General features: G+C 38.0%; 1 pseudogene; it reads left to right on the plus strand.

Moving 5' to 3' along the window:
* The first annotated feature begins 3033 nt into the window (after positions 1-3033).
* LOC128736324 (mucin-5AC-like) overlaps positions 3034-26655 on the plus strand; it is a 35791-nt pseudogene continuing 12169 nt past the window's right edge.

Below are 26655 nucleotides of genomic sequence, written 5' to 3' on the forward strand. Positions count from 1 at the left end.
AAGAGGATACATAAAATTATTTAAAAACTATTTAATGGGCGCCCAGTGGAATTTAATATTCCTTTTTAAGGGGCCCAGATAGTTCAGCTATCATTTAAAACATTACTAACGCATGCACACTTAAAGCCTATAACATGAGAGATTCAATCTAGAGAGATAATATTGTGTTGATGACGCACTGGAATGTTTTAGAGCTCTTTTTATACTATTTTATCTTTTACGCATCTGAAAATATAAAAATTTGAGGGATTTTTGGTCTACCCAGTGTAAAAACTGGAAAAACATATATTTTTAATGTATTTGCAGCATTTGCAACTTTGAGCTCCAGCTAATTTTTTTTCTGAAAAGCTCAATAAAATAATTTGTGTTTGGTACCAAAATCATGTATAGAGTAGGGCGAGGCATAAGTGCGATGTTTTAAGTTGTCATCAATTTTCGTGAGATATAAAGAAGGACAACATAATATATTTTATAGTGATGCAGTAACTCAATGTCTACACATTCAACTATAAATCATCTGCGGTAATAGTGTTTTGCAAAATAAATTCTTCTTTCTTCTGATCAAGTGCAGATTTGCACTTTTACCCCACTAGCGGGGCAAAAGTGCGAATACCATGGGGCAAAAGTTCGAAGCTAGAATTCACGAAATTAGCCCAGCAGTAGCTAACAAAACCATATTATCTTCAAACTGCGTTATGTTTCGGTAAGGAATATTCTCAATTTGCATCTTTTCTATTTTGCGCTGGTGTATTGCAGCCTCCGTTAGATCGAAACTTTTCCAAACGTTTGTTTTTTGTTTCATCAGCGGAAACACATTGTTTTTCTTCGGCCAACATCTGTAGAGCACACAGTTTTCTGCAGATCTTTCATTTCTAGTATCTGTAATATAGTGCCTAAAGCCGTATATAATTAGCTATACATTTTTGCCTCGTCCATGAATCGCAATTTTGTCCCGTCCGTGAATCGAACTTTTACCCCGCTAGGCGCTTAACGGGGTTAGATTAAATTACGGAAAAGCGAAATATATTTTGTAAATTATTTTCGCCGTATTTTCAAAACAGATATGCAGAGGTGGGCACAATTCCGCTAATCCGCTAACAGCTAATTAGCTCAGCTAACATTTTGGTTAGCGGTTAGCGTTTTCGCTAATTTTTATAACCGTTAGCGTTTTTGTTAGCTTCCGCTAAATTTATGTACCGCTAAATAAACCGCTAACTTTTTTTTGGCAGAAGGAAAAGTTGTGAGAAATATCACACAGGCTTCGGTTGAAGGATTCCAAATTCCAAACTTTTGTACGTACTTTACCAGCCAAGAGCCGGGGTGGCTCTTACCGTATCAAGAATTCCTCTCCATTGTACTTCTGGGGTGACATTGCGATTCTCGTTTCGAGTGATTTTGGTTCGTTTCGCCCATTCGTTTAACGTGGTCGAAACGAACCAAAATCACTCGAAACGAAAATCGCAATGTCACCCCTGGGTCCTGGGCTACTCGTTTTCAAATCGTTACGCGTCTCGGCACATGCAAGTCGGCTTCAACCTGGTCAAGCCATCTAACTCGTTTGGCCCCTCTATTCCTGGTGCCGGTGGGGCTCTTGTAGAGAACAGATTTTACTGCACAATCGTTCGGTATCCTTGCGATGTGGCCGGCCCACAGTAGTCTTCCAACTTTTTCCAAATAGTGACTACAACTCACGGTGCATACGCCTATGCCACTCTCCGCTATCCGTTTGTACTCCGCCAAAAATAGTTCGCAATACCTTTCATTCAAATACGGCAAGTGCACTTCCGTAAACAAAGTTGCTGTCTCAAGTCCGTAAAGGACTACTTTTGTACGCGGGCTCAAATAAATCGATATTTAAAAAAATTCGAGGCCTCCTACATTCACAGAAAACATCAAGGGAGATTTTTCGTTTTTCTCGGACATCATTTTCTGGGCCAAGTATCAATGCAATAAAGTTTTCACAACAACCAAGGACAATTATTATCAACAAAATATGTTTTTACAAATTTTCTACCTGCTAATTCCCTTTATTATGATTTCATTGTATTTTTACTAAAAACTTGAAATTTTATTACTACCTTTGAAACAAAAATTATCTTTTATTGCCGAAATCAGCGCTTTTCGCTTAAGTAATGTTGATTCTACAGTGCTAACAAATTTAGCTGTTAGCGGTTAGCGTTAGCTTCCGCTAAATTGTTGATTGATTTAGCGGTTAGCGGTTATCGAAGCTAACGTTTTGATTTAGCGAATTAGCTGTTAGCGAAGCTAAAATTTCGGTTAGCGGTGCCCACCTCTGCAGATATGTGAGTGATGTAAAACGCTGCTACAAATTTTAAACAAATAATTTCCTCCTGTTGTATCGTATTTGCTGTATAACGAAAAATTACATCAAACCCGTCCTAAAATAACATTTGCACATGTTGTGGGTTCAAATCCGGTTATAATCTCAGATTATAGCTTGGTTCGACTCATGCACCTTCCAGCATTGGACAAAAGGTAGGAGTAAAAATGACTACTTGTCAAGCGTAGCTACCAATATCCCCCCCCCCCTCCTTTCCTTTCCGCTCTTCCCCTCCTTCACCAAAAATTTTCATTTCTTTCTCCTACCGTCCCTTCATCAATTGTAGAACCATCGTTTCAAAAAATATTAATTGTTTTACCAATTTTAGAACGTTTACCTTCCCATTTCACGATTACTAGATAAGTGCAACATATGTATTTACTAAGGCATAGTCATCAAAGGCAACATCAAAAATGTTTCTGAAGGGATGAACGCTGGGGTGTGAAGTGTGATGTGCTCGCGGTTGTTCGACAATTTATCGTATCCGCTATAAGCTATGCTATTATAAGTGCGTGAATATAGCTTCTAGAACAGCAGCTACATACTAAGAACATCCATCCGCTACGATTTTAATTGCAACAAATGTGCAAAAGCTGAAAATTTGTGAATACAAAGTGTACCCCTTAAGAAACTTCTCGTGCTTCATACACTAAATGATAGACACTAAGTGTATGACAAAAGACTCTGTCACTATGAAGCAAAACAAACATACTGTCATGCAAAGTGATAGCCCTGTGTCGAATTTAAACGATTTGTGGACCCGAATTCAAAACATTTTCAGTGCGCGCAATGCTCAAATTGAAACGGCAATTAATATCTGCAAAAAGGAGCTTGAAATGCGTATAAGTGAGCTAGATTCTCAGTTGAATGTACAGAAAAACGAATCCACTGCGAAAATTTTACAATTGGATGCTACGATAGCTAGTTTACGTTGTGACCTTGATGCTGCTATTGAGAGGATTGCACACACAGAAAAGCGAAATGATTTGATTATTAGCAATGTACCCTTTGTGCCCAACGAGAATCTTCAAACGGTCTTCAATCGAATCGGAATGCATCTTAACTACTCTGCCGCTGACTTGCCCAACGTTAAGCTAAGACGTCTGACGAAAATGCCACTCTCGGCCGGTACATCGCCGCCTATTCTATGCCAGTTTCGAATGCGGAGTATTAGGGATGCATTTTTCGTTAATTATCTCAAGCGTAGAGATCTTAATCTGTGGCATATTGGATGTGAAAGCTCCGGTCGTGTATACATAAACGAGAGTTTGACGACGAACACAAGAAACATACTTGCAGAATGTACCCGACTTAAGCGACATGGACGAATCGATAAATTTATCGTACGGGACGGTACGGTCAATATTGTACGCCACGGAAAAGTTATCCGGATTCTGCACCGTTCGCAATTATTTACCCTATCCAATTGAATATTCACTTCCTTCCCTGCTTCCTATCGTTTCATTCCCTATTTTTTTCCTTGAATCCATCCGCTCCTAAAAGTTATAAAAAATTACCTATCCATGTTATATTCATTTCCTGCGCATCTCTATATCCTTTGATTCCCATCACTTAGTTATCCATGAATATTCCCTCCTGAAAGTTTCGTTGCTGCTGTTGTTGCTGTTGTTGCCATTGCTATTGGATCAGCTGATCTCCAATCGGATTTGGATGCTACCGATATCATCACGATGGATAATAATTACGCTGCTGTTGTAATTTCTTGATGTACTGTTGCTATTCAATATAACTGTGCTAGTTGGTTTTCTCGCATATTGCTATCGAAGACGGAGACTATAGATTGTCGACTGAGCCGCGTCACATGTGCATTAATGAATACAATTTTTAGATGTAGTTTAATTTTTTCGATTGATGCTGCTAATTTGTGTATGGGGTGTTCAATAGTTAGGTTTTGTTTAATGATTTCCGTCTTTTTTAAACATGGCTATGGATAGTGTCCAAATACGATCTACCTCCACGAACAACCTCATACCTAGAGCAGTTTTCACTTCAGCACTAATGAATAATAAGCTGAATGTTTGTCTTTTGAATGTGCAAAGTATATGCGCTCGCGGTTTTACTAAGTTTAATGAATTAAGGGAGAATTTTGATCAAAGTGTAATAGATATAGTGTGCATGACTGAAACTTGGCTTGATGAAACTGTGAAAGATACAATGATCTCTATAGACGGCTATAATTTGTATAGATATGACCGAAACAGACATGGGGGTGGAATCTGTGTCTACGTGAATAAGAAGCTGCGGTGTCGGATAGTTCGAAAATCAGATTCAACTGACATTCATTACACAACTGAATTTTTATTGCTAGAAATCGAATGTGGCAATGACTGTTTCATGCTAGGTGTTTACTATAATCCACCAACTGTGGACTGTGCTGATTTAGTTATGCACCATCTTGATGAATTCACTGTGAAGTATAACTCAACATACTTCATAGGCGATTTTAACACAGATCTCAGCAAAAATACTGCTAGAGTTAGAAGATTTAGTGATGTTTTATCCAGTTTCGCGTACTCATGTATAAATACTGAACCTACTTTCTTCCATCAATCTGGTTGCTCATTGCTTGATTTGTTCATATCTGATTCCCCAAATTCTATTCTTAAATTTGGTCAGGTGTCTATGCCTGGTATCTCAAATCATGATATGTTATTTGCTACATTAGATTACTCTTCGGTAGTAGAACCTCAGGTAATAAAGTATCGTGACTACAAGAATTTTGACGCGGAGGCTTTGCGGTTAGCTTTTCTTTCGTTTGATTGGTCAGAATTTCTTAGTATCACAAACTCAGATATTTTACTGCAGATGCTCAATGGTCATTTCAATTGGCTACACGATAATTTTATACCACTGCGCGTGAGCAAGCAAAGAATAAACGCTTGGTTCAACAGTGATATTGAAAAAGCTATTATCGAAAGAAATATTGCCTACCGTAATTGGAAACGCTCTAGAAATCCCGTTGAACATTCAAACTACAAACGTAAGAGAAATCTGGCCACCAATATGATTAAAAAGGCAAAAGACAACTATGACCAGCGTAAATTTAATGTCAACTTACCTAGTAAACAGCTTTGGAATAACATACGGAAGCTTGGTTTTACAAAAAACCAAGCGTATACTAATTCTTGTAATTCTTCAGAGGAAGAGATAAACGAATACTTTGCCTCCAACTTCACACCTGAACCAGTTATTGATTCGATAATACCCGTCAACAATGATGGCTTCCGCTTTCGTCCTGTTCAGGACTATGACGTTGTGAATTCAATTTTTTCTATAAAGTCGAATGCAATTGGTCTAGACAACATTCCAATACAATTTTTAAAAATTTTGCTACCCTTGGCTCTTCCATATATCAACCATTTTTTCAACACCATTTTAGCCACATCAATTTTTCCGAAAGCATGGAAGATTGTTAAAGTGATTCCCATCAAAAAGAAAGCAAACTCCAATCATCTCACCAATTTAAGACCAATAAGTTTGCTAAGCACGCTCTCTAAAGCTTTTGAAAAGATCATGCAAAACCAAATGTCACACTCTGTAACTGAAATGAATTTCCTAAGCAAATTTCAATCCGGATTCAGAAGGTCTCACAGCACCGAAACAGCACTTATGAAAGTCCACGATGATATCGCACAATCAATCGACAAACGTGGAGCCACTACCTTATTATTAATTGATTTCTCTAAAGCCTTTGATCGCGTCTCTCACTCCAAGCTGGTTTACAAACTGTCGTCTTTATTCCAGTTTTCCAGCCAAGCAGTCAATCTAATCCGCTCTTATTTACGTGGTCGCAGCCAAGCCGTGTTCTATAATGGTAAAATATCTTCATATCTACCTATAGATTCTGGAGTCCCTCAAGGATCCGTGCTGGGTCCCCTGTTATTCTCAATGTTTATCAATGATTTACCCACAGTTCTGCAATTTTCCTCAATACATCTCTTTGCAGATGATGTCCAGATTTATTACTGTGCCCAAAATAATGAAAGCACTCAAAACATCTCAAGAAAGATCAATCATGATTTGAACAATGTTTTTCTTTGGTCGCAAAGAAACCTTTTGCCGATTAACACCTCCAAAACTCAAGCAATGATGATCAGCCGATCTAGAACTTTGATGGAAACACCATCGTTATTCATGAATAGTGAACGTGTGAATTTTTCCAGCACTGTCAACAATCTCGGTATGATTTTTACTTCAAGTTTAAACTGGGATCTCCAAATAAATGCCCAGTGTGGAAAAATTTACGGTACGCTTAAACGTTTGAATCTAGTCACACGTCATTTCTCAGTCGATACCAAAATCAAGCTTTTCAAAAGTTTGATACTTCCACATTTTTTATATGGGGATTTTGCGTATTCGAATGCTTCTGCGGCATCTCTTGCTAAACTAAGAGTGGCTTTAAATTCCTCGGTAAGATATGTCTACAACTTGTCTAGGTATTCCAGTGTATCACATTTACAAGCTTCATTATTAAGTTGCAAATTCACTGATTTCTACAAGTTTCGGTCATGTGTTCACTTATATAAAATAATAAAAACAGAAAAACCTGATTATCTATTTTCTAAGCTGATACCACTCAGACAGACTAGAACGTCTAACTTTAATATTCCATCTCATCGCTCATCATACTATAACGAATCATTGTTCGTCAGAGGTATAGTAGTTTGGAATCACTTACCGAATGCAGTCAAAAATACTTCAAAACTAGTATTTAAACGGAATCTACTATCAGAGCTCAACCGCACGAATTAGTTAAGCTTCAATCGAAAAAAGAAATAGTTTATTAGTTTGTAAGACAAATTTTTCTTTGATTTGAATTATATTGCACCATATCAGTCTCCAATTGTAACAAATTAAAAGGCAATAGCCTTACGTTACGAAAAATAAACAAATAAATAAATAAATAAATAAAATACAATATTCCATACATTATTTTTAAGATATTAGATAAATTAAAGTGTTTAAACTTTCAATCACGTTTTGAGGAGTGATTCAAACTTCGAATAGCCACAAATAATATCAGTGTTTTCCGGGTTTTCCTTCAGGAAAATGAATTATCTGCATTGTTAGCTGTACAATGTCAACTTATCTTAGATGTGGTACTTGCAGTTCAAAACTATTAGAAATTAACTACAGATTAATGAAAACTAATTATTGTGTGAAACATTTAAATCACATTGTTAGGTGGATATTAAAAGACAGACACGTTCTGTGAAAATTCAGTGGTCTAAGTTATCTACCATCATTACCACGTGTTTGGTTACCACTAGAGATGGTCGGGTATGAAAATTTGAATACCCGAACCCGACCCGTACCCGATCAAGAAAAAAATTGAAAACCCGTACCCGACCCGAACCCGCAAGTTTATTATTTTTGATACCCGAACCCGACCGCAACCCGACGGGTACGGGACGGGCCCGGGTACCCGACCATGTTTAGTGTTAAATGTGGTCAATAGGGATACCCGACCCGACCCGTACCCGATTTCAAAAACAAAAATTAAGAACCCGTACCCGACCCAAACCCGCAAATTATTTTTTTTCAATACCCGAACCCGACCCGAACCCGGCGGGTACGGGTACGGGTGCGGGTTTCGGGCAAATTTTCCGCTACCCGACCATCTCTAGTTACCACCCTATAACGACCATGACAACGACGCTGTTTTATATTGAATATATTGTTTGTTACTTTTCCCCGATAATAATCGTAGTAGCCTAAAACAGAGCGTTTACGATGAATGGCGGGAAAAGTAAAATATCGTTTTTTTACTATTTTCAAGCTTTTCTCGTGGATTTTCATTATTTTTTTGCGTATAAAACTGACGCAGACCAAAACACAACAACAGAAAAAAGAATCATGCAATTCCGTCCAGTCGTTCTTGAGTTTATCCCTTACAAACAATAGCACCAATTTCGTTTTATTATATAGATTACTAAAATAGGCAGCATGAATTTCGTCGGTTAAAATCCATTTACTATAACTGTTAATGTTGTTTTTCAAAATCGCTCAAAACTTTTAAATTAAACCTCGATTCTAAAAACAAATGCAATTTCCAAACCATTGTTATAGGTAGTATAGCAAAGATAAAAATATTTCACTTTCCTGGGAAAACATAAAAAAGGTGATATCTTTGAAAATACGATAATACAGATATTTGTGAAGTTATGTAATTAGAAGCCCATATGGCTTCCAACTCAATATAAACAATAAGCATAAGCATAAGCATAGGATACCGTCCGTGTGCTGCTACTCCGTTATTGACCAGGACCGATGAAAATTGCAAAATGATGGCTGGAAAAAGCATACTTGAGACAGCACACTGTTCCTCATTGTGCAACCTTATCAGGTCCCTGCATGCTGATCAATACCGACGCCGGCCACGTCCGAATGCAGGTCCTGGTGGGATTGGAAGGAATGTTAGTCCAATACTTGTTGCTACTAAAGACCAGGGAATCCTTTGCATCTTCACAAGTATTTCGGGAAAGAAATTGTTGTTAATAGAAGGGGGAGCTAGATATAGATCCAATTTAATAGCTAACGTAATTTGTCGAAAACTACGCGCGGTTTCGGTGTGGAATATTGCAATAAACGAGGTACAAAAACATGCGATGCTAAATTGCCATACGAAACGATACTCGTTATGTAAACACCATTTATTTAAGACTAACCTGGAAATTCGAAAATTTTCTTGTAGTCAATAATTACGAAAATTAAGATCACATAAATAAATAAATAAATTTGGGATCAAATATAAAGTATTTTTGTAAAATAATCTTTGTTCTATGATGTTCGGTCCAAGAGTAATGAACTTTTGAAATAAACGATGTTCGAGATAATTGGAAAATTTGCCTTAAAATATTCTGAGTAAATAGAAGACATCGATTTTTAAAATATTATTTTCGTTAATAAACCCACATGGCTATGGCTGTGTAAAAAATTTCTCGTAATTGTGGTATCCCTCTACCCACATGGAAAAATAATTAAAAAAATAAATTGAAATTAAATTATTCAAATTCTGTTAAATTATCAATGAAAAACTCGAAAAGAAGTAAATAATTGAACTACCAACATAATTTACATGAAACGATAATTTTCTAATCTTGGCTAATCGTGGGTATTAGACTACTAATTCGCTCCCTCATAGAGTTGATCACCTTTTGAGTCACGTGCAGAGTCCTAAATCACTGACGTTGGGTCATTAAAACTATTTTTGTCACTATGATGTTGTCACATTAGTCTAATAAAATTACGAAACGAGTATCATCAGTGACGGATTATGGTAAATATCAATAATCGCGCTCGATTAATTCAACTGAACCGCAGACTGTATAAAAAATGAATGTCTATATTTGCATCACTTTATATTCTGTTTAGAAACAATGAGGCGTGTCCGGGACTCTCTGTTAGCAAATAAAAGATTTCATTCGAATTCAAGCGACGAACCTTCCCCACTGGGAATCAAAGTTTAACCGTCATTCTAGATGCTGCAAGCAATTTATTCTGGCAGACTTTCGAAGTCAAAATGCAAAACCAACAGGTTCGGGTCGAAAGCACCATCCATTTTGTTGTTTTTTTTTCATTTTTTTTTTGTGATTGATAGCGATCATAAGTGCGAATCGCACAGCATGTTCGTCCACCCGTTTGCTAAAAGCTGTGTGAAATTTTATAATCCGAAAGATAGATGACGTGTTGCAGCAGTCTATTCGAATTATCGTTTTCATTTGATTGGATGAGTTCAGAAAGAATCAATTTCGAAGTGCCGAATCCCGATGAGATTCAAGCTGACAGTCACGAATTTGTTATGATTTTAGACGGAATTTAGCCACTGATTCTAGTGGATTTCGCGATATGGAAATGATGGGCAATAAATCTGACGAAGTAAAACGAAGACACGTTCTACGTTGTCTGGTCCAAAGAGCTCACAGCTTCGCTGCGTGCCTTTTCATGGGAACAAGTCAGCTTTGTAGCTGTAATAAAAATGACATATTTTTTACGACTACCTGAGATAATCGTTGTATAGCACCCATGTAAAACAAGTACCAGATACATCTTGTATATGGATCTGGTCGTAGTTTACCGACCTGGGAGTTACATTCCGTGAAACAACTTGTTAATTACTTCTTTGTTTTCACTCGTGCGCAAGGGTTTGATAGTGCTTTCTTTGCTGGTGGGTTAGTAAGCAACAGCAGACCGGTCAAACTGGTAAATGCGTATTGACAGATTTTAGTATTTAAGTCTCTTTTATGCTACCTTCACACAGAATCAAAAATTTTTTAACTTGCTAATCTGACAATAGTCTAGATTGATCCTGTCACCAATTCTCATAAAAATCAAACACGATTAGATCGGAGCAGCAACTCCATTTAACGGTGACGTTCACCGATTGTGTCAGTGGTTGCTTTTTCGGATGGCCACGCCGTTCACATTGTTTAATGATTTAAGATGAGGAGAACAGTTCCTTGTAGAACTGAGGACATATCTATTAGCTTAAAACCGTTCTCTAGCTTCAACTTGACTCAGCAATTTTTATTGCGTACCGTGCCATAACAAATTTTGGCCACGTGAAGCTGTAAAAAGGCCATTCAACCCCTATACCGTATCTTTCCTTCAATCTGCAAATACTGACATCTTTTCTAGTCTTGAGATAAGAAGCAAACTTTTGGGAAAGACCGACGATTTTCATTCTAAATTTTCACATAAATATTATTCTCAATCAGAAACTTCAAACAATAACAACAATAATTAGCGTCCCATTAATCTGTGGGTCAAAGGCGCGCTATCGCATTTGAACATTTAAACGCCGAAGTTTTGCATACCAAATCAACACAACAAGCCGTAGCAAAGTTATTCACTTCAAGGTTCGTTAGCTGCTGCCAAACTTGTAGTCCATTAGTAAACATCGCATCGGGCCGTTGTCTACTAAAAACAGACCTGCGGGTGGCGCTCTGGCCTACCACAACATAAATAGACCACCAAATTCCGTCTAATCCAGTCGCCCTCATCAAAGTGCCTCTACTACCTTACCAGCCAGCCGAGAGCTCCAATTGCAGCATGTTGTTTACAAAGAAATCTCTTCTCATAAATATTTACACGATGCTAGTGATGGATGTTACTATTTGTTTTACCCAACATCACTCCACTAGTCGTCGGCTTCAGACAATAGACTGCAAGACGCTCGGAGGTGCAGTTCTTTGCACTCGCTACGAGAGCGATCGCCAGCGCCAGCGGTCGGCCGAAAGCCGCACATCGATGCAGATGACATGAATCTGCGAAAGGCTGTTCACGGCGACGACGTCACACGGGTCAAACTCATCGTTCGCCTCGTTCCTTATCGAGCCCCAGTGCACAGATAATGGTATGCAGAGGTCGCGCGGTTTGTTACATAAGCTGCATGCTATCAACAGTATTCGGCAGAGAACCGCATGAAAACGAGCATATCGATGCACCATTATCTCGGACCCACCGTCAAAAAGCGGTCAACTGGTTTTTGAAGTATTGAATTCGGAAATTTTTCTTCTCTTTTTGCTATCGAAGTTGATCAAGGCTGTGCCGCTCCGCGGGATGTGTGCTTGGGTTGGGCCCAGCATTGATAGCTGGAGATCTGATCGTCTGGGGTGCTGTGCCGTTTAAGGACCAATTAAGTTGCTCGAATAAAAGGAGTTCATTTAAGGAATATCATGGTTAATGATTTATTATGCCGTAGAATATCTTTTATTGAGGCATCATCAGAATACTTTGAAGCGTATTGGTGTCTCTCTGTTTTACGAATTCTCATACTTCTAATGTTCATTTTTATATGTACCGTTCTTGTTTTATATAGCACATATTCAAGGAGATCCGGGAGATTAGTAATTAAGATAAATAGCTAATAATTAAGATAAATCGAATTTAAATAACACTATATCATTGTACACATAAAAGGTTCGAGATCATTTATGCAGCTTTAAAAGCACAGATAAAAATCCACTAATACCTAGTTCATAGATTTAGTCTAATTCTGAGTTTACGCCGTGCAAAAGCTAGGCTCAAAGTGATGAGCTGCTTAGTAAGTCCCAGTTGGCCTCGAGGTACCACACTGTTGTTAGACCATCGAATGTCGACTGGGAGAGATTGATCGCATCAATACGATCGTAGCGCAAGCCCCGCAGTTGTCCTTTATAGCAATAGTTGACTTCGAAGTCTGTGGAACAAAAAGGCAGAAAGTCACATTCCATCGGAACTATGTACTAGGACTGATTTATAACCGGGTAGCAAGAAGTTAATGTCGGTGAACAGTTTATTTTGCCGAATAGACCATTTATTCTAATCTAAATGTTAGAACAAATGGGCAGAATATTTGGTATTGTCATTATCATTATCCAATGTTTTTTTTGTCGGAAGATTTGACCACTTCTACCATTATTTTGATCTATTGTGGTATACTTCTTCTTTTGTCTAGGTATTAGTTGCCGACATAACACTATTGATGGAAGTGTTTGTCATTGTCAATTCATACCTCTTCTCTCAGTCCGGCATTGAACTTCTTATGAAGTTTATTACCTGATTGGGATTTGCAGACCAGACTTCGAAAGGCTCCATTGTTCCTTTACCGAAGATTCTTAGTCTGCGAAGAGTTAGTGCACTGCACTGGCAGAGCAGATGTTCTGTGGTTTCGCTTTCGAATTCGCAGAGTTGGCAAGTATCATTGTCCAGCCTACCAATCGTTTTGAGATGGCGTTTGCTCGGACAGTGACCGGTAAATAGTCCTATTATTATGCTTAGTTCGGTTTTCTTCAAATTAAGCAATGATAGGCTTTTTTTTGCGGTCTGGCTGTATAAAGCGCTTAGACTGTCTTAGTCCTATACTGCCCATAAATGGAAGACAGTCACATCTGCAAAAACGTGCGACTGCGAAAAACGGTGTTGAAGTCACGACAATTTTTCTTTACTATTGAATCGATTTTGGAAAGAAATCGTCCAAATCGTCATAAAATCACTTGAATGTACATAACAGAATACTTTTACACGCAATTTGTGCACAAGTGACCTAAAATTTGTTCCAAAACTTAGGAAAACTGCCGAAGTTACTGATATGCGTTTATTTGTGCTTGAATAAGCAAGAATAAACGCATAACAGTCACAGGCACAGCAAGCCTTGATCGTTGCGTTGTCGGTTGTCGGTGCTGGGACTCGGCAGTATTTTCAAGACAACGTGTCGTTGTTGTTTTATTGTATTGTAATTTGTTATCTTGAGATCTCAGAAGCTGGTCGCTTTCCTGTGTGTCCGGAACACTCCCAGAACGTGTCCAAGTATGACCAATGTGATCCTGGACACTATATGTGACAACAAATGAACTATTTCAAACTAGTTTTGCAATTTCGAGTACCGACTTAGAGATGTCACATGTTGTATTTTAGTTAAATTCAGAAACTGATCCCCGTAGAGGTATCTGGAACATTCACGGACATGTTTAGATGTGGCCAATGACTTCTTGAACACTTTATACGACTACAAATAGTCTAGATTTGCAAATCCGTGTATTTATAGGTATCACATGATGGGTTTGTTGTGATTCAAGGTGCTTCTATGTTCAAGTCCCATATATTCCGGAACTTACTCCTACTGTAACTTTGGAATCGTACATCGAATCCAAATTCTTCTTAATAGTGTTCTTCTAGGCCAGTGATGGCCAAACTGCGGCCCGCGGGCCGCATGCGGCTCTTAAATATGGTCCTTGCGGCCCGCGGACTGGTTTGATGGATGGTGAATGGGAACTATAGGTTGAATTTATGAATGTCAGAAGCCATTTCAGGCCGCGGATCTATTGAGAAGATCTGATTTAGCCCGCATTATGCTTGTACCGTGGCCACCACTGTTCTAGGCCATAAAATCTTCCGTTTGGTAGTTGCTGCAGGCGAATCGGTCCAGGCATTTCCAAAAAACAGATGCTTATTGATATATTTTTACTACTGTGACTGTTATGCGTTTATTTGTAATATGAGACTGACATAGTTTGATATTTTTTTCAACATCTTGGGAACAAACATAACTTTTTTGTTTGAAATATTGAAAAAACAGTTAATTTAAAGATGATTCCCAGGCTTATCTCAAAAGTGGTGCAAAGTCAGATGGGGCTGTTATGCATTTATGGGCAGTATAGAGGATTTCCAATTTTCCTCTATTGTTTTGTGTTCCCATGCCCGAAGTTCGGATTTAAGCGCGTTTGGTGACACACCACAGAACGGTTCTGGGCCGATAAAGTCCGTAGATGAACCCTGCCTCGCTAAAGTATCGACTTTTTCATTTCCTTCCACTCCGCAATGGCCGGGAACCCAGTAAAGGTTTACTTGATTCTTTTCCGTCAGTTGCGTCAGTAAGAGGATACACTCCCATACTAGCTTTGAATTACAAGTACAAGCTTTAAGTGCTTTAAGCGCTGCTTGGCTGTCAGAAAAAATACATATGTTAGCATATCTATAGTTTCTAACCAGGCAGACACGTGTACATTCGTAGATTGTATATATTTCAGCCTGGAATACTGTGGGCCAGTGTCCCATTGGTATTGAAATATTTATTCCTGGGCCTGTGATGTCAGCTCCAGTAGAGCTATTCATTTTTGACCCATCTGTATAGAAAACGAGTCCTGGCGAATACTCGGGCCTCCTTGTTCCCAAGTATCCCGTCCGGTTTCTATTATTTTGAAAGGCTTTACGAAGTTTGTCTTTGTTTCCATCCAATCTTCGTTGTTGATTATAAGCTTACTCAGCTGAAAGTTTTTGAGGATTGACAGCTGGCCACTTATATCTCCATCACTAACTTGTTTGTGACGTGTTATTTTTAGTGCATGTTTCTCCGCCTCCAACTGTATTACCTGATGGAGGGGTAAAAGTTGCAAGATTGCGTCTAAGGCTTTTGATGGTGAGCTTTTGACTGCACCGGTAATTAAATTACACGCTAGCCTTTGTAGTTTGCCTAATTTTAATTGAGTGGTCCTTTCTTTTACCTTTGGCCACCATACGAGTGAGGCATATGTTAGTCTTGGTCTGATAATAGCTAGGTATAACCAATGAATCATACTTAACCTCAGACCCCATTTTCTACCGATAGTTTTGCTACACACCCAAAAAGCACTTTTGGCTTTACCAATTACATACTCAAGGTGTGCGTTCCAGTTTAATTTGTGGTCCAAAACTACACCTAAGTGTTTTGTCTCAGTTGAAAATTGTAAAACTGTTTCACCCAGTTTTAGGCTGGTAATAGAATACCTTTTTCTGCGGGTGAAGGGAATTATGGTAGTTTTAGAAGGGTTGATGTTCAATCCTTCTTGTGTACACCATTTTATTGTGTAGTTTAGAGCAAACTGCATTCTTTCGCCTACTGTACTATCGAATTTTCCCCGAGAATCACAACATCATCGGCAAATCCGACTACTTCAAATCCCTGTTCGGTCAGGTTTTTGAGCAGTTCGTCTACGACCAATGACCACAGCAGAGGCGATAAGACTCCACCTTGCGGGCATCCTTTTATTGTTTTCTTGGTAAGTGTTGTATTTCCAAGTACTGCAATTATTTCACGGCTACTCAGCATTGTTTGGATCCAATTTGATGTGTATTTATCGAACCCGTGTTTTTTCATTGCTTTCAGCATTGACTGGTGGGATACATTATCAAAAGCTCCCTCTATATCTAGAAATGCAGTAAATGCAATTTCTTTCGCTTCTAAAGATTTTTCGATTTTTGTAGTAAGCATGTGTAATGCGTCTACAGTGGAAACGTTGCTACGATACGCGAATTGGTATTTACTTAGGGGGGCGGTCTTAATGTACATCGTTTTGACGTGAAGGTCAATAAGTTTTTCCATAGTTTTCAGCATTATGGATGTCAGGCTGATTGGTCTAAAGGCTTTAGGAAGTGTTGTATACCGCTTCCCGGCCTTTGAAATAAAAACTACTCTGGTTTTTCTCCAGCTTGTAGGTATGTAGTTTAGTGTTAAACTGGCCCTGAATATCCCCGTGATGAATGGAATTATTACCCTTTTGCATTGTTGGAGCATTATTGGTAGAATTCCATCCAGTCCCGGCGACTTGTAGGGTTCGAAGGAGTTAATTGCCCATTCAACTTTCGATTCTGTAAAGATATTGCAGGCTATATGGCAGGCGTTTGCGCTAGCATTGATCTGACCAGCGCTTTCACCGCGTAAGTCCTGAAATTCCTTTGCAAGAATTGTCCGCGATCCTGGGAAATGTTTCTCCATCATAACACTCAAAGTTTCTAAAGAATCATTCGTAAAAGTACCATTGTCTTGTTTTATTCTTCCTAGTCCGTTTGTGTGGTCCTTAGAAAGGGTTTTTGTACTCTCGCGACAGTCGGAGTGTTTTCAATGCGTTCACACATTAGTCTCCATCCCCTTCTACGCGATTTCCTTATTTCTCTGTTATACTCTGTTAATGATTTCTTGTAGGAGTCCCAGTCAGAAGTTAACTTGGCTTTGTTAAACAACTTCCTTGTTAACTTTCGAAGCTTCTCCAGTTTTTTGTTCCACCAAGGCGCGTCTTTGTTAAAAGTTCGCGTCCTTATTGGACAACTTTGGTTAAAAAGGGCTATGATTTTATTATTAAACATTTGCGAAGAATCTTCCAGTTCGTTGACTGTCTGAATTTTGATTTTGAATGCATCTTCGTCGTGTAAAAGTCTAGAATAAAAAAGGTCCCAGTTTGTCTTTTTAGGGCCTCTATAGGTTTCCGTCACTAAATTCCCTGCGTTGTAATAAAATATAATTTGTTTATGATCTGATAAGGAGGTTTCATCAGATACATGCCAATTTTCAATATTTTCAGACAGTTTAGAGCTAGATAGGTTAATATCTAACACTTCTTGCCTGACTGCATTTATAAAAGTTGGTTTATTACCTCGATTACATATTTCAACGTTGTTAGATAATATATACTCAAAAAGGCACTCACCTCTTTTGTTTATGCTTGTACTACCCCATACAGTATGATGGGCGTTCGCGTCGCACCCAATGATGAACTGCTTGTTGTTGCGTTTACAGTGTTCTATAAACTCCATTACTTCTCTAGGAGGGGCTTCTTCTGATTCTCCTGGAAAGTATGTTGAGGCCACCATTATTTCGGTTTTTCCTCGCGTCGTTGGCAGTTCTATTTGTACAGCTACTATATCTCTTCTGATGAACTCTGTAATTGGCGTAAAGTTGATGTTAGTTCTTACCAAAATAGAAGATCTAGGTGCTGGCTCGGAGTCATCATAAAGTAGCTTACCAGATTTTGTTGAAAGTCCTAGAACTTTAGTTTTATTTACCCATGGCTCTTGCAGCAAGGCCACGTGTATATTTTCATTGGTGAACCTGCGGCAAAGGATTCCACTTTCCAATCCAATGTTAATAAATAGTTCCATGGCAAAAAGTAGTCAAAGTGCCCCCTAACAAAAAAAAAGACAAAACGTCATTTTTATGAGATAGATGATAATCCAACGAAAATTACTGCTGGTGCAGCAAAAATATCGTGTGATTCGTTCTTTTGCATGCTCTCTTGCATACAAGTAATCCAGTGATCTAGCCAATGTTGGCTTCACTTATTTTGTTCGAAAACGTCATAGTTGCCACTAGGGTGAGTTGCATTTCATAGAGTTACAAATGCGCTAACACTAACATTTGCTCTCAATTAGATGCGAGGCGACGCGTGCGGGTTACAGCTAGTTGCCTTATATTTTGCCAAACAAATAAGGTCTTTACATTAGGTACTGGAAACCTTAGAATACCTACCAACGAAGCCGAAAGTGCAGTGATAGGGCTGTCGGTATTGGGCGGTGTTGGTAAAAACCGGTATTTCGGTATTGGCGTAAAAAATACCGGTACTACCGGTTTGACAGCCCTAGGCCAAAATACGTGCTTATAAGTTATATCACGGATAACTAACGATGTTTTTCCGTAGTATAATTGACGATGAAACTAATGTTCTGGGAAGCTTTAAATAGTTTCCCGGCATATCTCTTTTTTGATTTGGTATGGTATTTCAGAATGAGCAAAACAGCAAAGTTTTCCAAAAAATATTTGGTTTGGCAGGCCACACACGATACAGTTGAACGCGTACAGCTGTGGCAGATAATGCACCAGTATGGTTTTCCAGACAAACTGACGCATTTGATCAAAGCTACCCTGGAGCGAGTGATGTGCTACGTACGGATTTCGAGAACACTCTCGAATCCTTTCGAATCGCGCAGAGATTTGCGACAAGGGGATGGACTGTCTTGTATGTTATCAATATCGCCATTGAAGGTGTGATCCAGCGAGCGGGTATCGAAACGAGAGAATATTCAGCAAGAGTAACCAACTCCTAGCCGTCGCAGGTCATCTCGACATCTCGACATCATTATTAGAAACCTTGGGACGGCGGAGGCAATCTACGCCAGAGTAAAAACGGTGGCTGGGAGGATAGGGTTACAAATCAATGCGTCGAAGACCAAGTATATGGTTGGAAGATACTTCAGAGAAAGCAACGTTTGCCTGTCACGGACATTGACTATTGACGGCGATGAACTGGAAGTGGTTGATGAATTCGTATATTTGGGATCTCTGCTCACCGCCGACAATAATACGGGTACGGAGATTCAACGACGCATTCAAGCTGGAAATCGAGCCTACTTTTCCCTCCGCAAGATGCTTCGATCCCCTTATGCCGCCGCACAAAGCGGACGATGTACAAAACGCTAATCAGACCGGTAGTTTTCTACGGACTTGAGACAGTAACTTAGCTTACGGAAAACATACGTGCACTTGCCGTATTTGGACGATAGGTATTGCGGACGATTTTTGGCGGAGTACAAACGGAAAGCGAAGAGTGGCGGAGGCATGTGAATCACGAGCTACAGGCGCTGCTTGAAGAGATTCCCATCGTACACCTGGCGAAAGTTTGGAGACTACGGTGGGCCGGCCACATCGCAAGGATGCCAGACGACTGTGCAGGGAAATCCGTTCTCTTCAAGAACACCACCGGCAGCAGGAATAGAGAGGCCCAACGTGCTAAATGGCTCGACCAGGTTGAAGCTGACTTGCGTGTGCCGTAAGGAAATGAAGAATACCCACTGAAGCCACAATTATCTTTCCTTCGTAGTCATGCTATGTCCTCACTGTGCTGTGTTGATATGGTTGGGTATCCAGTCAGTATACCAGGGGAGTTTTGAAACGGTGAGAAGTGAATGTCACCCTTGCTATGCCAAAAGAAGCGAATTTACCAAACTGTCAGGAGTTACACCCTATCGTTCAAGTACTCACAATGCAAACAACTACAAACAATTATTTAACAAATGAAATTCGTCTATATATACAATTTTCATCAACCTCAATTATGAAAATACATGACGAATAATAATCATGATATCACTAACTTTCTGCGGTACAACACAACACACGATTGGCAGTACAGTCATGATTTCATAGCAATTCAAACTTTATGATTTCATAAATTTATTCATGGTATCGGAATCGGTTTTTTTTCATGTACACTACTACAAAGCATAAAACATCCATTATTCACTAATATTTCGCAGGCACACGATTTTCATGACATAGGTACTTACAATTTTCTTTAATGCTTTCATGTAGTCATGGTCGGAGTAAAACAATTTATCGTTTTCAAACCTTTTGTTATTATGGTGAGTGTTGTAAAAGATTTTTATGGGCACCCTCCGAATTCTTTACGTTTTGTCCTAAAAGACTTGAATGATACTTTAACCTTCTGTTTTATTTCTCTGCCAAGTGGGCTGTAAAATATGTAATAGATGGAGGTCATTTTATGTTAGAAGGGGTAATTGGTACAATCCTTTCGAGTAAAACGCATTTAAAGTTTTGAATATGTTTTACGTAAATATATATAAAAAGTTGCTATAAAGAACTGCAAAAATCTTTGCTCATCCAAATGCTTGTCATTAGTGTTCCATTCAACCGCCGTTGTTTAATTTGACTACATTTGTATTTTGTAATAGTTATTAGTTCGAAAAAAAGTATTTCATTTAATTGTATTAAACAAGTATTGCAAACCTTTACAAATCTGGATTACCCAAAATAGCTAACGTTATACATTTCAGTAGTAATGTATAGTGGCAGTGGCAAAATTAATGTTTGCTAATTTATACAGAAACCGATTGCCACTATCAGATACAAACTAAGCTCAAAGATCGGCTACCAACTCCGCAGAGAATGTTGAATTCACAATGCAACGTGCAGTTCTCCTGTCTGTTAGCCGTACATAAATGGACTGAATGAGCAACTCTGCTGGCATCAAATTAATCTTTATAAACGCGTCTAATAAATTTACGATAATCACCCAAGGTCGCTGCAAGTTGCAGTCAACATTGAGTAGCAATGCGCAGCGATGATGTTTTGAACCGCAGAGGGTGACTGATTAGTAGCCGTGTAGCAGCCGAAGGTGCGAAGCTTCGACTGCTAAACAAGTGTTGATCAGTTGATCTGTCGGTTGACATCCCTATTCGGTAACCCAATCAAACAACTATGTGCAGCAGCAAGAGCAACGCGATTCAGAGAAACACGTTTTTTCAATTAATCAGTAGTTAAGTGTTTACTCTATCTGATCGTTGTCTTTTTGGCTTCCTCAAGAGAACGATGTGTTTGAAATGCATTGAAACAGTCGTATGAAGTAGTTTTACGTTGTTAGATGTCATGTATGGAAACAGAACATTATGAACGTACAGTCATGAATATCCTAATAAAACTCTGATGTAGAAAAAAAGATGCTAAATTGAAAAATAATAGCATAATTAGAACATTTTATGCGGGTACATAAATCATGTTAATTACCAGAAAGACTGTGTTAACGGTTTTGCTTCACGGCAAAAAACAGTTTTGATTCCAACAACGTTACAAATTTACTATAAAGGCTGTGACCAAGGATTGGCCTTCACACTGACTTTATTCCAAAAGTTGCTCGATTAGCATAGCACATATGAAACTACCGCTAGGGTATAAGCTGAAACGAAGAAACTATTTGGAGCGTAAAAGTAGCTCTCAGGAAGGTCATCATCAATGAACAAGTTTAATTAAATTATCATAGCGCCGAGATCGTCTTGCAAACTTCAGTTCAAATGACAACAACAGATTGCGTGGGAAAAAGATCGGAATGGGCATTCGTCGTATGCACCTTTTAGTGAGACAAATAAGCCGTTTAGAATACAATGCACTAAATGTGAAAGGCTGATTGGCTGGTTAATTATTTTGACATGCGCTCCACCTAAAGATGCAACATATTCGTTTTCTTGAAGAATTAAAGAATTAAAAATTTTTGGTGCTCATTTTGTCATAAAAAAGAATAATTGACCAATTATTCACGCTTTTTTACAGTAAAAATGCCACCTACTGTGCAATACTGTACGCGCTTAACCAAACCTGCTGCATCTCTCCCATCCTTTCTTAGTGAAAAATACACGAGGATCATCACGCAAGGTCGCCCGCATGAGGCATCGCCAACGGCATTATCAATTGCATTCACGGCTTGTTATGTAACCTGATGATGCGTAACCGCGAGGATCGCAACCAAGTAAATCATCATATTTTCTGCTTTCAATCCTTCGTCTGGCAGGCTACTGCACTCACTGGTGTGGCAGGTCACGGTAGGACAGATCAGTTCAAAATTCCACTATCCCGAATATGATCCATAGCTGGATAATTTTTTTTTCTAAACTTTAGTTCTAAAATTATTTGAATTAACCATATTGCTAAAACTGCTTTAGTGTTTTTTCTAACTGCTAAACACTAATGATTTGATTTAGAACGCCAGTTTCAAAAAGGACTAATTGAACTACGTCTTTCAGCTTAAAGTTTTACTACCGGGTTGATCACGTCTGTTGCTTTTATCAGTGGTAGGAAATGCATTTGGCTTCCTTGTTTCATTTCGATCACAGGCTGTTTAAGTATTTTGGAGGCATTTGCCGATACTAATCATTCCTCCGTGTCTTGTCTGATTTAAGCTGTCTACCTCATGTTTAAGTTTCTTGTCACATCGTCAAATTCATTAGTGCTCAAATCATCATTTCGATATTTACTATCTGATGTTGGAAAACCGATTTAGCGAGCATTAAAGTTTTATTTATTCCATTAGTCTGTCGTAACTGGCGGTACCTAAACGATTGCATTTAATTCTAGTAGCAGATGTTCTACTACTAATGTTAGCAAGTTTTAAGTGGAAGCTACTATGCTATTATTACAAATAAAAATGACGTCAGCTGCCTTTGCGCTGGAATATGAAACTTTTGAACATTATAGTCAAGGATATTATATATTGATACTTTTTTATATAATGTTCCTTATAACATTTTCTCTCAGCTTTCCGATGGTGGTCTTAAAATTAAAATTAAACGGCGATTTTTTGATAAAATCCGAGATGGCCGCCAATTTTTTTTCACTTCGTTTATAAGCCCTATCTCTCCTTTTTACAAAACCGAAAAAAAATAATTTTCGTGACATGGGCGCGGTAAACATAAACAATATTTACCAGTTGGTATATTTGTTGGTTCAAATGTCAAAGGTTATACCGCCTTTAACGGTAAATACAAGAGAAACTGAGATGAGAGAGTGAGTGCTGTTGCCAAGCTGAGTAAATTTTTTGTCGCGCAAAATTGGATTGTTTTCCATACAACCATACAACAATTGTAACGCATATTACCAAGCAACGACATCTGTTGTATTCAACAGAGAATTGATAGTTTCAAGCATATTCTCACACATGGCGCATGATGAAACACTAGCGCCAACTTCTGTTTTTTATTTTCAGAAACTAGAGACGGTGTCCTATACAGTCTTCAAACTCTGCTTAATGTTATCTATGAACAAATGCCATTCGACTAGGCCTTAGGGCTCACCAATAGCCTCTTTACATCCAAGCAGTAACTTCGAATAGCCTCTTTACATCCAAACACTAACAAGCATTGCCTTAATTGGCATAACATTTACCGAATTGCTTGTCATGATCTGTATTAATGGACATCTTCATCAAGATCCTCAGGATCAACTTTAAAGCACATACGAAACGCAGTTTGCAATGAAGCAGTGAAATTAATCGGGGTTGTAAAAATATAGTTTCCACATGCGTAACAGAGTTTCTGTGGATTTTTTTCTCATTTAAACTCATGCTTTTTTTCACGCTCATTTTTATTACTGTTCTTACTATTTTCACAATTCTGACTATTAAATTCACGTACACACTTCCAAAAATATTTTGAGTTCGTTGAGAAAGTACGAGAAATACACAATTATGCTGTACTACGGAACACTAAGCGCTTCTTTACAAAGAGTGTCTATTGATTGCTAGAATCAATAGATCGACAGAAACCCGTTGTAAAGAAGCGCTTAGTGTTCCGCAGTACAGCTACAAAGCAGGAAAAACTTTTTAAATCTTTTAAATATTCAAACTCATGTACCAATTACTACCTTTCATGACCGTAATATGTACACTCCTAAAAACAGAACAAAAGACTAAATGATATTACCTCTTGAAAAAGACACCAACAAAGTGTCGAAACGTCGGGAAACTTCAGTCTTGATCAATTTCTCCGAAGACTATCCTGCCAAATATTAGCAGTTAGCCAAATTTGTTTCACATCGTGTACCTCCGGAAATGCAATTTTATATAATCGGCTTCCGTGGGAATGTTGTTTCGGGTGTATACTATCCCGTGATATTATGATCTAAATTTTCGAAAAAATGGCTTTTAGCCAATTTTTCATTTATGGGCAGTCAAGCACTAAAGGGTCCACTAATGGTTAATTTACCCGAATATATAGATATTCGGACTAAACTGAGCGTAGTTGACTCTCCGAGCGTTAAGATGAAAGAAGTTCCTCGTTTGAAGGGCCCGTTCTGGCGCGTGTAAATTCAGCCGTTCCAGAACAGATGGGCAGTCAATTTGCCCGATCAGGATCTTAGCAACGAATACAACTTGAGCCTTTTTTGGGGGGTTTCGAGTCCCAGCAATTTGCACCGTATAACATATGAAGGGTAGTATCCGAAGCGCATAACGAACGAACTTTTTACCTTTGTTATAGTATATAACAAAGGTTTAGAAATTGGTCGAAAAACACAAAACTGATCCGAGGCCCGGAGGGCCGAATCATATATACCAATCGATAGAGCTCGACGAACTGAGCAATGTCTGTGTGTGTGTGTGTATGTGTGTATGTGTGTGTGTGTATGTGCGCGACGCAACTTTTCTATCGCCTGTTTCTCGGAGATGGCTTAACCGATTTGTTCGCTATTACTTTTGTTTGAAAGGTATTATTGCCTAGTATATCACTATTGAATTGTTTCGCGGTCCGACATTTCGTTTGAAAGTTATAAGTAAAAATGTAAAAATTACGTGACACGATTTTCTCCAGAACTACATGACCGATTTCAACGATCTTAGTACCAAATGAAAGCTCTTATTAACGCTAAATTTTTCGGGTAAATTTTATTGAAAACAAACAAGTAGTTTAAAAGTTATGCTTAAAAAACCTGTTTTGACAAGGTAATAATTATCGCATGTTTCTTAGAGATGACTAAACCGATTTAGGTGCTATTAGTCTCATTTGAAAGGTAACATAACCTAATAGATCACTATTGATTTGTTTTTTGATTGGACGTTTAATTTGAAAGTTATGAGCAATTAAATACAACACATAAAAATTTACAATAATATATAACGAGTTCATCTAAGATAATTTATCTAGTTTGAATTATTTTGGCATCAAATTAGAGATTTTAATGCTATAAATATATCTGCAAAATTTCAGAAGAATCGATTTTGCCGGTCAAAAGATATTAACCCTCGAACACTCGCGCAAACTTTTGTAATACGATTAGTCGCGCGCACAAAATGGCCCAAAGCCAAAAAGACATGCGCACTAGAATTTTGACTGGGAAAACTTGGTTTTAGGTTTATGGAACCTTTGGAAGAATTTCTTGAAATTGAAAGTTCTATCGTCTGGTGCAATTTAAATTTTGATTAATCCCCCTAAAAGTGAAATAAAAAAATATTTTTCTTCAGTTTCAATATAACACATTGATGTGTTCTGCAAAGTTTTAGAATATATTATTACAAGAAATTTTGTTGAATACAGTAACCTTCTATCTATTCAGCGAAGATATAAAAATCTTATTCATTGTATATGAATTTGTAAAATCAGTTTTTTCTATTTAGCTCTTTTTGTAATTGTTGTATGACTTTTTCAAGTATTACAAAATTATATAAATAGTAAAAATACACAACTTTGATGAATATAGTATACCTCTATGTTTGTTTGTTTAGGTACTGTAGAACTTTGATTAAAAAGGCACTTTTTTAATTTTGACCCCGAATGACTCGACCACCAACAGATACATTTTGAACATTTTATATTTGCTGATAGTTTTGCTGCATACAGACACCATTTTTTCATGAAGAAACGAGAGAAAATTCCAGGGCCAATCGCGGTACACCTCACATGCTGATTGCTTCGTTTCTGTGATGTCAGTTTATGCTGATCCATTTTCCCAACAATTTAAAGTATTAATGCATTGAATAATTATGACGTTTTGCTCATAACAAGTTAATTGCAGAATATACGTTAGTTAAACAGCGATTTGTAACTTTATAACAATATGGCATTCAAAAACCTACACGTGTTGTACAAAATGCAACTGCGTGAGTAACCGAAGGTTAATAAAAATTGATGAAATTTATTCTAGAAAACTTTATTGATGTCAATCGAAAAGAATGGCTTTATAGAAATTTATGCGTAGTTCAAAAACCTATAAACTAGACTTTTACTACGCAATGTATATGTTGAAGAATAATATTTCCTCTTACAATTTGCTTTTACTGGCACTTACTCAAATTAGTAACAACCAACTTACCCTTACTCAGTAATTTCATGAAAAAAAGGATCTATCAAAATTTATAGGTGCTGCTATTTTGTTCAAATTTTGTAAACTTATTCAATTTCCAAAATATTTATGAAAACCAACGCACTACGCAACGTTAACCAATAGATGAATTATGTTCCGAAGACGTGTCGATTTCTATCTCAAAGAGCAAGACCGTATAACAAAGGTTCCTTTCACCACTAGGTGGATTAAATTGGGTTTTTTTGTACTGCTTCGATACTCGTAATCCAGCTATGTAGTTTGAAACGACCATCAGACTATTGAGCAGGACTCGAGTAATGAGTGTAACAAAGCACAGTAGGAGCAATCGAAGATAAAACGGATTAGCATTAGTAATTTTGAAAATGAATCCGAGTTACCTGTTAGCTCTTGAGATGGTCTCTTC

The sequence above is a fragment of the Sabethes cyaneus genome, chromosome 2 (assembly GCF_943734655.1).
Source record: "Sabethes cyaneus chromosome 2, idSabCyanKW18_F2, whole genome shotgun sequence".
Classification (NCBI taxonomy): domain Eukaryota; kingdom Metazoa; phylum Arthropoda; class Insecta; order Diptera; family Culicidae; genus Sabethes; species Sabethes cyaneus.